We start from the raw sequence: 16,099 nt of genomic DNA on the forward strand, positions 1-16,099 counted from the left end.
GAGAGGTGACCTTGGTTAAAACACATAGCGCTAAGAAGGGGAGCAAACATATTAAGAACAGTATGCCATATACGCCAGGTCCCTTAAAACATATGCTGTGCAGATGTTTCTTCCCTGCAGTGACTGTGTCAAGCAGCAAGGATGGACCAGCTTCTGGCAGAATTATAGATGCTGCTAAAAACAAAACAAACACACAACCCCCATCCATACTTCAAACCACCACCATAACAAACCACAATCTGCTGCTCACCCCATTACCAGGTATCAGAATCAGGCAACTATCCCAAATTTATAAATGCTAGAATCATGATGTTTGTAGTCTGTGCTGAGGCTGACAGAGGATTGCCAAATTCTCTGTGGGAAGAAATCTACAGATCCCTAGAAAAACTGCAGATGCTTCCCAAAGTTACTTCTGCTCAAACAACTTCAATATTGAAACCTGGGTTCATGATCATCTTGCTGACACAGAGAACGTCACTGTGACAGATTCTGGAGTCCCAGAGAATCCAGTTTTCACTTGACAATGTACACGGACCTGGCAGAGCCATTTGTGAAAACATTGATTCCACTCATACATCTTTGTAAAGGAATCCTTAGCACATGAAGTCACCTGCACAAATCACCAAGAAATAGCAAAATTAGATGTCAAAGATAACATGCATGATTTCAAATGAATGGCAATTCCATTTCCAAAAAGCCGAAAATGTCAGATTCTGGCTGAGATTTCCTTTGGGGAACATTTTATTTGTCATGTTTGTAACATTTGGATCATAAAGTTTGGATGCCTTAAGTTTTTCAATAATTAGCCTTGAATAATACTTAAAAATACATGAGAGCAAGGAAAATATAAATCTTGGGAAAGATTTCTTTCATGCTCTTTTGTGATTAAATAGTTTGGTACAAATAAAGTTATTGTTTCCAAACTTAACTAGGTGCACCAGAATGACCAGCAATCTGACCCACTCACTTTCTCCATTACGTTATTTCCAGTTCTCCATGAAGACAATGTAAACTTCTTCACATGTTTGCTTTATAACCCTGCCATGCCCCCTGGCTCTCAGTAGATGGTCTTGATTTCTCTCTTACAGAGAAGTTTACTTAACTTCCATCACCAAACCTGTAAACTATGATGCATCTATAGATCCACTCTTTCTCCTTTCTGTCTATGTATGACAACTGGTACAAATGGCTGGAATGCAGAGGTGGCAGTACTCCAGTTTCAGTCATGGTAATAACACCTCTGGAATCACCCAGATATATGTCCCTAAGTGCCTGTGTAGAGTTAAGCTATTCTATCAACTTGGTCTTTATGGCTGTTATGGAAGAGAAAATGAAATTTCTTTTTCCTCCAACTCAGGGTATTATAAGGTCCTTTTGTTACAGTGGTTTAGCTTTCACTCTAATTCACTAAAGTTCTATCACTCTTTTGTATGATCTCAACTACTCCTGTGGCTTCAATTATTTTCAAATAATACCAATTCTAGTATCTCTTTTCGTAGCCTGGAGCTTCATATTTAAATGCTTGGATAGCCCATAGAAGTTAAAATTCAACAAATCCCAAACTTGATCTCTTCTTATTCAAAACCTTCTTACTCCTCTGATGTCTATCTGAATGAGGGGCAACATCAGCAGCTCTGGCTTAGAAGAGAGATCTTAGATTAACTTCCAACTTTTCTCTCTTATACTTCTCACATCCAAATAAAATCATATCTATTCTACTTATAAATATCTCATAAAACCAATCACTTCTCTTTCTGTCCCTTGCCAAGAGTATGGGACACTATCATCTCTTCCTTGTGTTGCTGCAACGGGCTCGTTACTGCTTTCCCACATTCCAGTTTTGGCCTTCTCTAGTCCATTCCCCACAGTGTTTGGACGCTTATATTATTTCTATAATGCAGCTCTTACTCTACTTAAAACCCTGCAAAGACTCTCCAGTGTGCAAGAGTCAGGATTTCTTAACAGGGCTTACAAGGTCCTGCATGATCTGGCACCTGCTCACTTCCTATTGTTATCTCTTATTCCTATCTTCCTGATATGTCATATTCTAGTTTTTCCTTGCTTCTCAGAATTCTGCAATTACTCTTGTAACCACACCCTCCAATGATCGGTTTCCTATGCTAAAATCAAACCCTTTTTCATCAACTGGTTAATGCCTACCTCTCCTTCTGGTTTAACTCAGAGGCCACTTTTCCAGGAATTTTTATTTGTTATTTTTTCAAGTCTGGGCTAGATGTTCCTCCTATGTGAGAGAGTGCACTGTACTCCCAGTAAATAGCCATGTTGCATGATAATGTCTCTTAATAGTTCCATCTCTCACTGGAGAGGGACGAGGCTTACCTTATTTCTTTTCATGTGCCCTACACTCTGCAACCCCTACCTCTATTACTGCTACTAGCACATAGTAGGGGCTCAATAAAGACTCACAATTGGAATAAATTGCACATAATTATTTTGCTTGAATTTATTTTAACACACTTTCTTGGGAAGCATTCATCACTTTTACTAAATTCTCAGAAACATTCATGGCCTTAAAATGGCTAAGCACGCTTGCATGTTTACAGTATGCTAACTGTTAAAACATCATAAGATACAATCCTTCAGATTCTAAAAGAGTATACAAAAATGCACTCTCCCTCCCCCCATATAGCTGTACAAATGGTCAATTGAAATAACCACAAATGGTTATCCCTTCACTTAAAAGTGATAAATTTATAAATATCACTGCTCTCAACATAACACACACACACACACACACACACACGTGTATGCACATACACACACAACACAATACTCCTTTTGAACCATTCTTTATAGCAATGGACATGGGACTTGTATGAAAAATCTGAAGGCTTTCAAGAACCTGTGGTTTAAAAACACAAGAGGGAAAAAAACTATGAAAATCAAAAATAGTTCAGTAAATTTGGCTCAGAAATAAAATCAAGACTCGGTTTGTTACTTTTTTTAACTTGTTATTTTGCAATGGATTCACAAGAAATTGCAAAAATAGTACAAAGACGTTCCATTTACTTGTCACCCAGCTTCCTCCAAGGGAAACAATTTATATAACTATAATATATTATCAAAACCAGGAAATTAGTTACTTTTTATAAGTGTTCCAGGTAGAAAATATTCTTTGCCATTACTAAATCTGTTATTTTCACTATAGAAAACTATTTAAAGTTTGAAATTGTCAATTCAAAAATCATTTGAGTTACATTTATTAAACACTTTAATTTCTATCAGCGAATATATTAAGTAAGTCAAATTAATCACATGGGGCAAATACTATTATTACGCCAACATGTAGATGATGAAATGAGGCCCAGATAAGTTGAGCAACAGGCTTAAGGACACACAGGAGGTAAGCATCAGGGCCAGGTTTTTGAATGCGGTTCTGTCTGACTTCAGAGACCACAGGCTGAACCACCCTCTGAATGATGATCCACTTCCACAAATGCTTTCCACCTCTGGAAAGTTACAGATTGATTGGCCACCTCTCATTGGAAATTAGATTATACTGCCTACACACTAGCTTGCATTCTTCTTAAAAATACCTAAGAAGGAAGGAAGGAAAGTAAGAAAAGAAAGAAAAAAACTAAAGATCGAGTTTACCAGGCCTGGGTGGAAGGGCAAAGGCAAAGAATCAAGCAGAAGAAAGCCTGGGGGTGGGTTGCTTCTAGGGCACCAGTGAGTGAGGACCTTTGAGGAAGATAGGTAAGTGGTGAGAAACTGAAGGCCAACATCAAATAACTCAAAATATTGCCCAAACCAGGTTTTGAATTCAGGAAGTCTTTTCATCATGCTCTTGCAATGCAGTGCCTCCAGGATCCAGGCTCAAGACTCTATCAGCTCATTAATCATTCATTACTGATTTTATGGGTCAGTTCTAACTCTGATTATTCTGGTCTCATAGGTTTCAGACATAAAACATAAATTCCCTGGAAATCTCAGTGTTATGCATTACCTTCACAAAATTCAGAAATTATGTCTCAGTTTTTCATAACTGACGATTTCACAGCAACTCCGACCCACATCCTGGCCCATACCCTACATCTACACGCTTTGTGCCTTCTGCTACCATAGGTCAAACTATGTAGATTAATTTGATATTTTATCTAAACATAGAAACAGTTACAAAACAGCCCTTTCCTATGAAGACACATTTTGAAATCCTAACAACTGCTTTCTATATTACTTTGTGGTTCAAATTGTTCAAAATGCAGGCATTGCCTGTCCTCTCTGGTTTGATTGTAAACACCTATCCTTAAACATTTTCTTGACAGAGTAGTTCATGGTGAAGAAATCATTTTTTTAAGGCTAGTTTGTCTGAAGTATACATTGTAAGGCAAACTCCTCCTTCCTCCTATTCTTGGCAAATGTCTTAATTAACCTTTCTTTCATATTAATGAAAGACTCAACCGCAGGACTTACCCAACTCTTTTGAAAAACCTCCACTACAGTTAATAACCTCAGAGAGTTTGCAAAGCTGGTATGGAATTTACAGAACAAAGCTGTGGAGAGCCATGGGCCTTCTCTAATAAAGACATAGCTTGTTTCTACTGCATAGTTTTGCTTACACAGCTTTATAGATATTCTCTGTCTTAAGGGTACTAAGCCCATTCAAATGCCTATTTTTCTTCTAATTGCTTTTCTGCCACTGGCTTGTTAGCAGGTCTCAACACACACACACACACACACACACACACACACACACACACACACACACTTCCCCCTCTTCATTATTTACCTCCATCCCAGCATGTCCATCTGCTTCAGGATGTAGGAAACATGCTCCTTAAAAAGCAGCAGAAATGTGCATATCTGAACCTTCGTGCAACATTTATAAGCTCTGTCAGTTTCTCCTCTTTTCTTCGTGTTCTGTGATATTCAGCACTTTCTGCAAAGAATGTAATGCGGGGAAAAAAGATCAAAAAAGGTGCTTATCTCCAGCGACATGTCCAAACAGACACTCCGGCCCTCTCGAATGTGCTCATCTAATTTGCTCCTGAGCCCAGGCCTGGAAGAAAAGCATCTTGAGAAAGTTTCCTTCCATGGGCAGAGCCATCTGCTAATGGGGGCCTGTGCCAGTAATTTACAAGTAATGGTTTACAGCTGTGAACCCTGGCTTCTGAGCTGTTTTGGTCATTTAGTAATTACAACAGTTTCATTAACATTTAAAGGGAATCGCCTGCTAGTATCAATTAGGGACTATCTGCAACTGTGTAGCTCCATTTTCATATTTGCATTTGACATTTAATATTCTGCACACATAAATTCTGGGTCTTAAAAATGCATTGCCACAGAAGGTCAAAATTAATCCAGAGCCCATTCCTACCTAGCTCTACTAAGCTTTAGGAAATATTTCTACAGAGAGTGGGGACATAAAAGGTTATTTTGGGGTGGTTTGCCACATCAGAACATTTAAGTACTTTTTCCCCACCACTAAAGTTACAGAGTTCTCCTAGCTTCCTGTTATGTCTCCTATCTTCTGAGGATTTTCCAAACATATGTGAGTCAGATTTGGATAGTCTTAAGTAGAAAGATGACATCTATCCCTTGCAAATCTTACATAACTGTAGTGATATTTAACTTTTAATATTTGAGTGTATTGGGGTGTTGTGGATTTCAACACTTAATAAATAGAATGAGGCGAATACAACCAAGGGCTCCCTAAAATCATTTACATCAGGGAAAAGGTTTTGATTTCTAGTTAAATTGTTGAGCGAAGAGTGGTTATGCTAGAATTTATTTAGAAGAAACAGCAGCCCCATGGTAATTTGAATTTTATATGGCTGAAGATGGTCCAAGGATTTTATCTCTGAAGGTAAGTGACTTAGGTAGAGGGTAGAATGAGAAAGAGAGCAAGTGTCAAGAGAACTGAAGATTTTTAAAGCAATAGAAAATCAGAAGCTCCCATCAGGAGAGAGAGGAGTAGTTTGAGATCATTAGGGGCAGATCGCAGAGGGTGTCACTGTGAATGGTTTGAGTAACAGAGGTTAAAAACAGTTCAAGCTTAAGTCTGGGGTTTCTTTTGGCTTTTGGTTCCCAGGATCGGTGTGCGATATGAAGTGAATCATCGAACATGGACCATTAATCTAAGGGTCAGAGGTAGGGAAGAGTCCACTGAATTAAGAGTGATGAAGAAGGTGTTGAGAGAGACTCCCAGGGGTCTATGTAATTGGGTTCCATGCAGGTATGTACAACTGTGAAATCAGGACATACTTGATTGGCAGAGTCTGAACTTTGAGATGATTCACTAGAGTTTCATTTGTCTGAATTTTAAAACTCAAGCAGAGAGAGTGACTTCAGTAATACAGATAAAGCAAAAATTGAGGTAGGGCGGGGAATTTGTATGTCTGATGGCCTTGAGGTTTGAAGAAAAATGTCTTATTTCCCACCTCCCAGCACGTCAACCTCAGATACCTTTAAGAGGTGAAAAGGAGGTGCCCGACCAGTGTTGCTCAGTGGTTGAGCTTCCAAGAGGAACCAAGAGGTCACAGTTTGATTCTCGGGTTGCAGGCTCAATCCCCAGTGTGGGGCATGCAGGAGGTAGCCAATCAATGATTCCTTCTCATCATTGATGTTTCTCTCTCTCTACCCCTCTCCCTTCCTCTCTGAAATTGATAAAAATATGTTTTTTAAAAAATGAGGTAAAAGGGAGCAGTATCAGCCAGTGGGGAAATATCCTGATCAGATCATTTAGATTTTCTTCAATGCGTATATTCTATATGCATGTGATCTACTAAAATGAAGTATATTTTAGAAAATAACTCACTCAGGGTCAGTTTTATTCAGCATACATAAATGATATTGTATCACATATTCCTCATTTCCTCCACAACTTACTTGCCATGGCTTCCTGTTGCTTATTAGACCAATCCAGGACATTCATTCTATCTGGTCAACTACTTTATAGCATCATCATTTCACTAGGCATCTCCAGAAGGTATGAATATTTATCTTTCCCCCCAACTAGACTACTGGCTTCAGGAGTCTTCGAATTTTCTATCCTTATAATTAACAGCTGGGCTTAGGAAATTAATCTCAGGTTTCTATATTTGATCAGGCAGGCAAAAAGGAGAATTTGTGATCTGAGAGATCAATGAAAATAGAAGAAAATTTAACCTCAAAGACTGAAGGGCAAGGACAGGACTTTAGTCCCTAAAAGTCTAGAGTAGAGAACTGCAGATATGGGAATTGGGGATCTAGGTTGCTAGTTTGCAGAGCTTGGAACCAGAAAGCAGCTTCCTCTGTTTGCCAGGTAATCAAATAAGCAACTTATTCCATTGTCTCACGCTTATGGAGAGAGGTACAGAGTGTCTCTTTTTGGGACTTCAAGCATTTATGTGCTCAGCAAGTGGTTGGAACCAGTGCCCCAGACCCAAAGGGGGTGGTCCTGGAACACTGAAGAAAGGCATATTTCGAATAAAGAAGAAATAAGAAAATTACAGAACATGTATACAATTGACATTATATTAGAAGACTTTGTCTGGATGCCATACACCTTGGTGACCATTAGGCTAGTTCCAATATCTTCAGTAAAGCTAGTCACAGGCCTGGGGTCTTAGGAAGTTTGTTATAAAGAGGTCCCACAGTAGAAAGTGAGAATCAATTCAGAAGCTTGGATTGTAAAGAAAAAAAAATATTTCAGCCCTGGAAGAAACTGAGAGAAAGAAGTCAAGGGCTCATTAATGTGACGGGAGGAGAAGAGGAGAAGATCCAACACTTGGGAAGTAAAGTATTAGGTCATTACAGAAATAATAATGCCCCTGATTCTCACTACTCAAGTTTCCTGTGTCTCAGGTTAGGGTGTGCTCACATCATGGTTTAAGGCTAAACCTATACTTTAGTGGCTTTGGCCATGCTGAAGAGAGAGCCGATAACTCATGACCATAATAAATGCATTGTTGATCAAATTGAAACTTTAACCACAATTTAAAAAGCAACATTTTTAAAAATTACAAAATTTGTGTGTGCTTGCATTTTCCTCTCTGTATTAATTAAGGTCACTAGCTGTGGAGCCATAGAAATGCATGTCTCAACAGGTTAACAAAATAGTGGCTTATGTCTTATTCTTGTGTAGTCCACCCGTGACTCCACACATTCATATACAGGGACTGGGCTTTTTCCAGCTTTGCGTCTACTTTTCTCTGCATTCAAGCAGCACTGGGTGAGGAGTGAGAAGGGGGGATCAGTGCCGTTGGGCCAGGGAAATATCAATCAGAACTCAGCAGGTAGTTGGAACCAGAGCCCAAATATGACAATGGGGAAAAGATATTGATTTCTGTCTATAGGAAATAGAAACTGCGATATATAGTCTATCTGCGTACAGAAGAGGGAGGGAGATTGGTTTTATAAAGAACTAATGCATTCTCTCTTGAGATCATGGACTGCAAGATGACTAGAGAATAGAAGAGAGAAAGAAGAAACCTGTGTTGGTTTTTATGAATTTTATTTCAGATTATTTCCCAAAGAATTTCAAAGCAGATATTAGAATCCCCTACTCTCCAAATGGGGAGACTAAAGTCCAGAATGTTAAATAGGCTAAATGTTATATGGGTAGTAGTTATCAGAGCTGAGGTTGAACTCAAGCCTTCAGTGAGTCTTGACATAATGGGGTTTGGGGATCAGATTCAGACCAGTACATATAAGTCTATGTGCACTTGCCACTCACTTGTTTGTCTCTGAGTTAGTAACTTCTCTGAACCTGTGCTTTTAACTGTGAAATGGAACAGTCATTATATTTTCAATTTTTGTGATGATCAAATAAATAACTCCCTATCTCTAAAACTTTCCTGAATGTTGGAATTACCTAGGATGCTAAGGTTATTAGCACAGTCTTTATCACCAAGTTTAGAGCATAATGGCTACTGCTGTTATTATTGAAGTTTTCAGCCTGGTTACTTATATTTTGAAATATCAATTGCTCCAGTAGTCCTTATCATTAATCACGGCCTACCCATCAAAATGCTCCTATTAGTTCACATTGCTTCCTCTGAAGCCCTCTTCAAACTTGGGTCACAGGTTATCTGCTTTCTACTCTGGGAACAGTGAGTTTTGTTTTACAGATAGATTTTATAACTTGAGGCTGAGCCCTTACCCATAAGAAATCAAAAACTAGATCTGGTTAATTTAGGTAGAAAAATAGTTTATTACAGAATAATGGATGATTTAGGATCTCACAAAGGGAAAAGGCATGGACTAGAGAAGCAGGAATTTGTCCAATATTCCTTACCTTATAGTGCTACAAACACTCTATTATTTCTGGGTCCAAACAGCACCCCCTGTGACTCTGATTCCACCAAAATGGACACCAGTTGCTGATGGCCTAATCCCTAGTATTACTTGTCCTCAAGTCACTTGCCTATAACTTAGCTGCAAAGGAAGCTGGAGAAGTGAGACTCCATGACCTCTGCCTTATAAGGTTTGAAGAACCCAAGAGGTAGCTAATAAAAAGAGTGAGAGCTGTCTACCATACCATCCTTTTCAATAGCTACCTACTCTGGTGCCAGACTATGGAGATGCTCTAGAATTGAGGACAGATGAAGACAGAGAAACACCAAATGAAGACATGCTGCAGAAAATGTGTATGAATCTGAGAATCTAGTATTGGTGCCAATACCATATATATTCAGTATTTGTTTGCTCAAAAATTTTAATGAAGGAAGAATTGAAGGAAGGAAGGTTTCTTGAATGAAATTCTACATCGTGCATGATCTCAAAGGAACTGGATTTCTGCCCTACAACCAATCTATACTAATCAAAGGGTAATATGCTAATTATACTGGATAGACCAGAGTCTTCTGGACATCATTCCAGACGTCCTTCCTGACAAAGCCAGGGCCTGGCCCTGGGGAAGCCACCCTCGGTCCCGGGTGCCTGCGGCTGGCCCAGGCAAAGCCACCCAGGGTCCCAGGTGCCTGCAGCTGGCCCAGGCAAAGCTGACCCAGGTTCTGGGTGCCTGTGGTCAACCAGAGGTCCCGGGTGTGGGGGCCAAGGCAGAGGTGGTTAGGGGTGATCAGGCGGGCAGGCAGAAGGGTTAGGGGTGATCAGGCAAGCAGGAGAGCAGTTAGGGGCAATAATGCAGGCAGGAGAATGGTTAGGAGCGATCAGGCAGACAGGCAAGCAGTTAGGGGCCATCAGACAGGTAGGCAAGTGGTTAGGGGTGATCAGGAAGGCAGGCAGAGGGGTTAGCGGCAATCAGGCAGGCAGGCAAGCAGTTAGGGGTGATCAGGCAGGCAGGCAAGCAGTTAGGGGCGATCAGGCAGGCAGGCAGAGGCAGTTAGGAGCCAGCGGTCCCGGATTGCGAGAGGGTGCAGGCCAGGGTGAGGGACCCCCCCCCCTTGCACAAATTTCATGCACCGGGCCTCTAGTTTTTTCAATAAAATCTGCCAGTGATACAGAACCTAAAGGTGGGACACTATTAAGTGACCCAACATATGTATTAAGGGAGTTCCAAAAGGAGAGAGAGAGAAAGGGGCAGAGAGAATATTTAAAGAGATAATGCCTCCCCAAGTTCTCATATTTAATAAAAGACATGAATATAAACATCTAAGAAGGTCAACAAACTCCAAGTAGGAGACTTGTGGAGACACATCATGATGCAATTGTTTAAAAGGGAGAGATATAAGCATCATAGGAGAGTTCCTCAGTTAAAACCAAATATTACCTTCTCATATCCCAGTTTCTCCTCACCTCCTCTGCCATTATTGACCTCTCTCTCTCTCTTTTTTTTGATAGTATATCTGTGGGTCTTCAATAATTTCTTTCTTTCTTTTTTTTTTTCAATTACCAATTCCCATAGGGTGGGACACTCCCTGAAAACATTACCCACTTAGAGCTGTGGGAATGGTAGCTTTCATGGAAAAAAAGTCAGTAGGAAGGAAGTAGCCTTGCATATCCTTTGTCCAGGATAATTAGTGGATGAACAGCTACCAGCAATTCTGGAAAGAGGAAGCGGTTTGAAGTCGGAAGCAGTTTTTATTAATCTTTTTTTTAACTTCTTTGCTGTTTATTCATGCTAATTATCCCATAGCAAAGAAAGGGCTATGTTGTGAGAGCCCAAGCATGGCAATTTAAAGAGCTTACGTGTAGAGACAAGCTGAGATTACAATTCTGAATTGATTTCAACTTGATCAATAACTAGTCAGATGAGGTTGGGGAAGCCATTTTAATCTCTCTATGCTTTTCCCTAATGAATAAGGTGCAAACAGTAATATCTACTGTAAATGAGTAAATTTATTACCTAGAAAGAACCCGTCCCATCTCACTGCTTGCCTTGCGTGTGTCCTTTGTATGCATGTGTACAGATGTACTTGTAAAAACAATTACTAAGTGTTTGGTATGTGTTGGAAGCTGGACTCTGTTCTTTATATACATTTTCATATTTAATAGTTAAAACAACCTTACACTGTAGGCTTTTTAAAATTTTTATTTTGTTGGTCACAGAAGGAAGCTGAAGACTTAAAGAAATGAAAAATTTCCCCAAACTTCCCAGCTAAGGATTTCAATAACTGACTACAGAATCTACACTCTTAAATCACCTTATTAGGGTACAGTTTAGATTTCTATTTTTGGGAAATATATTGTATATGTCCTGGATAAATCAGTAAAAAAAACAACTAATTGTTAGTGTGTATCAGGTGGGGACAAATAAATTTAAGGAGTTCCTTTTAAGCAACTAGATAAAGATATATGTATGATGGACAAAGTGAGAACTCTGGTATAATTCTACCCCCACTGCTCACATCCTAGAAAGTGATTTGAGCCCCTTGGATGGAACCTCATCAGCAAATCTCTTACTAAGCCAGGCTGAGTAATCATTAACACTTATGCTTTTGTACCACCTCAGAAATACTAGGAAAAGCTGATTTTACACGTATGTGGCTGCCACAAAAAAATTGAGTGAATCACCCTAAAGATAGTAAAATATTTAGGACGATCTGATACAAACACTAACTGCACATCAAGCCCGTGTCTCCAGGCCCTTAGAAGTATTCCCACCCCAAAACTACACTGGGAGCAAAGAGTCTGTAGTTGACGGAGTGCAAGGTGTCTGTTAACCTGTGGTGGGATGGCTCAGGATGCCCAAGAATCTGCCACACTTGAGTCTGGCAGAAAAACAGCAAATGTGAGGAAGACTCCGTATCCTTGGAGGTAGCTGTGTTAATAAAAAATGACTGAGGGCTGAGCAAGACCCTATTTGCAGATAACAAAAAGCGAGGCTCATTTTAGCATTTCCTATGACTTCAAACAGGGCCACTGGAGCAATGTCCTCAGACCTCAGAGTTAGAGACCACTCTGCACCTCTCTTTAGCTACCTAAGCAGGTCATTCTGACCCCCCTGTTCTTCAGGTTTCTTGTGGTGTTTAGAAATATCCTTTGTAACGTGCCTAGAGTTTACATACAAGCAGGCATTCAACAAAAGTTTCATTCATGTTGTTAAATTTCAGCAAAAATGTAGATTTGCTTTTACATTTATGTGACACTTTAATTAAAAGTAAACTCTTGTATGCTCTCACTTACCCTCCCCAGACATGACTGTCATTCTCATTCCACGTGTGAGAAACTCAGGTATTGAGAGCCTGCTCAGTGTGACATAGTCAGGCCCATGTGTAGTCTGATTCCACTAATCCCCTTTGCCAGGATGAAAGCCGGCACCACTTTGTCTCCAACATATTAATGTATCGAGCAATCCAGCCATGTGGCAGATACTTTAGTCAAGAATAATACCCAGATTCTGAGATTTGAGCACCAATTATCAGGAGGTTCAAAGCACTGATTTATCCCAGTCCCTGCACCTCCTCCAGCTGTGAATGGAGCTCTAATGATGAGCAATTGAGGAGCAGGGTCTTTCCTCCTGTTCATTACTCTCCAACAAGATCTTAACTTGATAAGGCCACCCCGAAAAGGCTACATCAGCTCTAGACAGCGTAGCAGGTGCATTTATCAACTGCTTTTGTTTGCTGAGTCAGGGATTGCTGTGGTTTTTAACTGTGTTTTTTTCCCCCTCTCTCTCTCTTTCTACTAAAGAAGTTAGTTACTCCTTTTTTCTTTTTTTATTTAGAAGATTGCTAGCCCTTCATGACAGCATTTCCCACTGTAGTACCTGAAGAAGGTGTTTAACCTTTTCTCCAGTTTCTAAAATCATGTCGTTTTAATACATTGTATATATTATGCAATGAAATGCTAGAGAATTGTCTTATTACCTCTCCCTCCGAAATACTAGCATATGCCTAATTAATACAAGGATATTCCATAAATCATAGGTGCCAAGGAAAAACTGTGTAACTGGGGAAAACTTTGCAGAGAATATCAATCAGATGCTGGTACTTGTCATTTAAGTAGAACACAATTCTCTCCAGGTTTACCAGACTCTCTCACAGCACCAGCCAGAGCATCTAGAAATATTAACTCCTTGTGTTTGCCATCCTCAGAATAAATGAACTCTAGCGGGCCCTCCTTTTCGTTTTTTATTTTTTGGGGGGAGGTGTATTTTTACAATATTTTGCAAGTCAAATGAGTAAGTTCAAAAGAGAGGAAATGCTGAAAACAAATCAATGCAATGTCCTTATTTGGCATCCGTTACTTTGGCTAATTACTGGGTACGGGTGGGTGAGAAACGCATCTAGTAGGGCTTAACAGATGGAGAGGGGTACAAAGCTGTGGGTTCTTCCTGTGCCTGCGCTGTGACTTCCTGTGGTGTCGAACAAGTCATTCAACCTGTTTTTGATTTACTTCCCTTTCCCTGAATTATGGATAATAATGCCTACTAGGTATGTCACACACTGTTGAGAAGAATGGCTCATAGGAAGATAACAAAGCACTTTCAAAGAGTTGAAATGCTCCATAGGCACAGGCTCTGCAGAATCAAGCTGAACGGGAGGCGGGGCCCCTTTCAGTCGGGTCCTCTGTTCCCCATTTAACAAAGAAATGAATGCAAATCTGAAAGTGACTTTGCATTTGCCACGCATCCCCGCAGCCTCTCAGGCATTCTATCACTAACTGATTGTAACTATGCAAATGATACCGTTATCTGGGACTCACACTGGCGATCGTGCTGCAGCACCAGCAGTTTGAAATGCTTGATGAATCCAAGGCTGATTGGCAGCTCCAAACTTATCCGTGACCTAATTTGTGGTCAGGGAAGTACATGCGGATTTGGATAAGGGCAAAGCCAATGACAGCAGGCTTTCCTTGGGGTTTTAAAAGACTTGAAGTTTGGTCACCAAGGATTTAAAAAAATAAAAATTTTAAAAAAAGTCTGCATCTGGGATCTGGGTTGAAAGCAAGATTTGTCAAACACACCAATAATTTTGAAGCTTTAGAGAGCTCCCCAGAGCAAAAGTAATCCCAAGATAAAGACTGGGAACGATTTCCGCTGCAGCTGAGATGACTGCGGAGGGATGATGGGTGGTGATGATTTCCCACTGTTACAGAGAAGGGAAATCTGCTGGGTCCCCATGCCGGAGAGGCAATGGATTTACTTCAGTAGTTCCCAGGTGCTTTACGCACGGATCCTGCACCAAAATAAAAAACATACAAATCCATAAGCCAAACTTTAAATTATGTGGGCATGGAAGAAAATCAGAGAAGATCACTAACATGCATTGATTGCTGGCTGGGTTGCAATATCACTTCATTTTATGGACCGTGCTACTAAACTACAGAGGTCAAATGACTTGCTCAAGGTCACGGAGCTGGTAGGCGGTGAAACCGTGAGAAAGAACACATAGCTTCTGCTCATTTCACTCTCCCAGGCTGTCTCTAAAAATTGTCTGGATCTACTAGTATATACCAACCACCGGGAGAGAGAAGACCAGCTGACCTGAGCAGTACCCCAGGCCAGAGAACAAGGGGAGAGCCTTTGATTGACTTGTCCAGGGGCCCTCTGTTAGGAGTTCAGCGAGTCTGGCTCATGGGAAGCTCAGCTGCTGCCCTTCCTCTGAGCCACCTCTTCTCTGACGGGCCCCCACCAGCACTGCCTGTTTGCTCTTCCTACTTTCCAGTGATCAACAGCTATTTCATGTTTCCTCCCATTGTGCTTCACTGCACCTTTGTAGTCATTCTCCCCACCTTCTGCGTGCAGCTCACCTTCATGTTATTGAAGGGCGGTTGTGTTTGTGGCTCGTTATTATGTTCTTGAACAGAACTATGAAACGGAACTTAAAGGGGCAAGCTTGTAGAGGAACACACACTAACCATCACTTTTCTCTGTATCTCGCACTGTCACTAGGACCTTAATAATTGTTACATATTTGGAAGTTCAAACCCAAAGTTCGTGTTTTTTTTGTTTTGTTTTTTTTTTTAATGATCGGTTAAAATACCTTTTAGCTAACACTGATTGAGCACTTATCAGTATGGTGCTATGTTACATTAGTTACATAATTACCTCACTTAAATCCCAACATCACCCAATGTGGCAGGTTTAGGTGTAAATTCCATTTCACATACCAAAAAACAGGTATACAGTGATGAAGTGGTCTGCCCAAGGTTGTAACCAGGTCTCTCTACCTTACATGTGGCTCACACCATAGTCCTAAAAAGTCCACTAAAATCTTAACTCCATGCAATTCTTAATTTTACCAATTTTGTGCATCTCTGTATGTTAATGTAACTCTTGGAACCTTGATCTGTTACATCTCCATGTCCACAGTATTTAATGCACTCACCATGATGCAGTTGCCACATCTATATTGCGATAGAATATTTGAGAATCAAAATGCAAATTTTACATTTACCATCACAAATCTGACACCTATTTGTTTGGTCAATTTATGGACCAAATTCTTTATTGTGATTGTTTTTGTTTTTATGTTTGTTATGGTATCCTCAAAATCTGTAATCAGACAAAGCTGGTTTTAATGTCTAACAGACTCAGGCCCTTGCTGTGTAGACACAATTTAGATCTGCCCAATGGTACGCTGTGGGGAGCCGAATAGGATTAAGTCAGAGCCGGACTGACCTGTTGGCAAAGTCACAAACAAGTCCCAGCTTAGAGGGCACAGTCCTCTTAGCATAATTAGGCTTGACCTTATAGCGCTCCCTAGATCTTATCTGGGAAGCTAATGGGCTGAGGGAAGTGCAGCAAGAACAA

Source organism: Myotis brandtii, unplaced genomic scaffold (assembly GCF_000412655.1).
Source record: "Myotis brandtii unplaced genomic scaffold, ASM41265v1 scaffold365, whole genome shotgun sequence".
Classification (NCBI taxonomy): domain Eukaryota; kingdom Metazoa; phylum Chordata; class Mammalia; order Chiroptera; family Vespertilionidae; genus Myotis; species Myotis brandtii.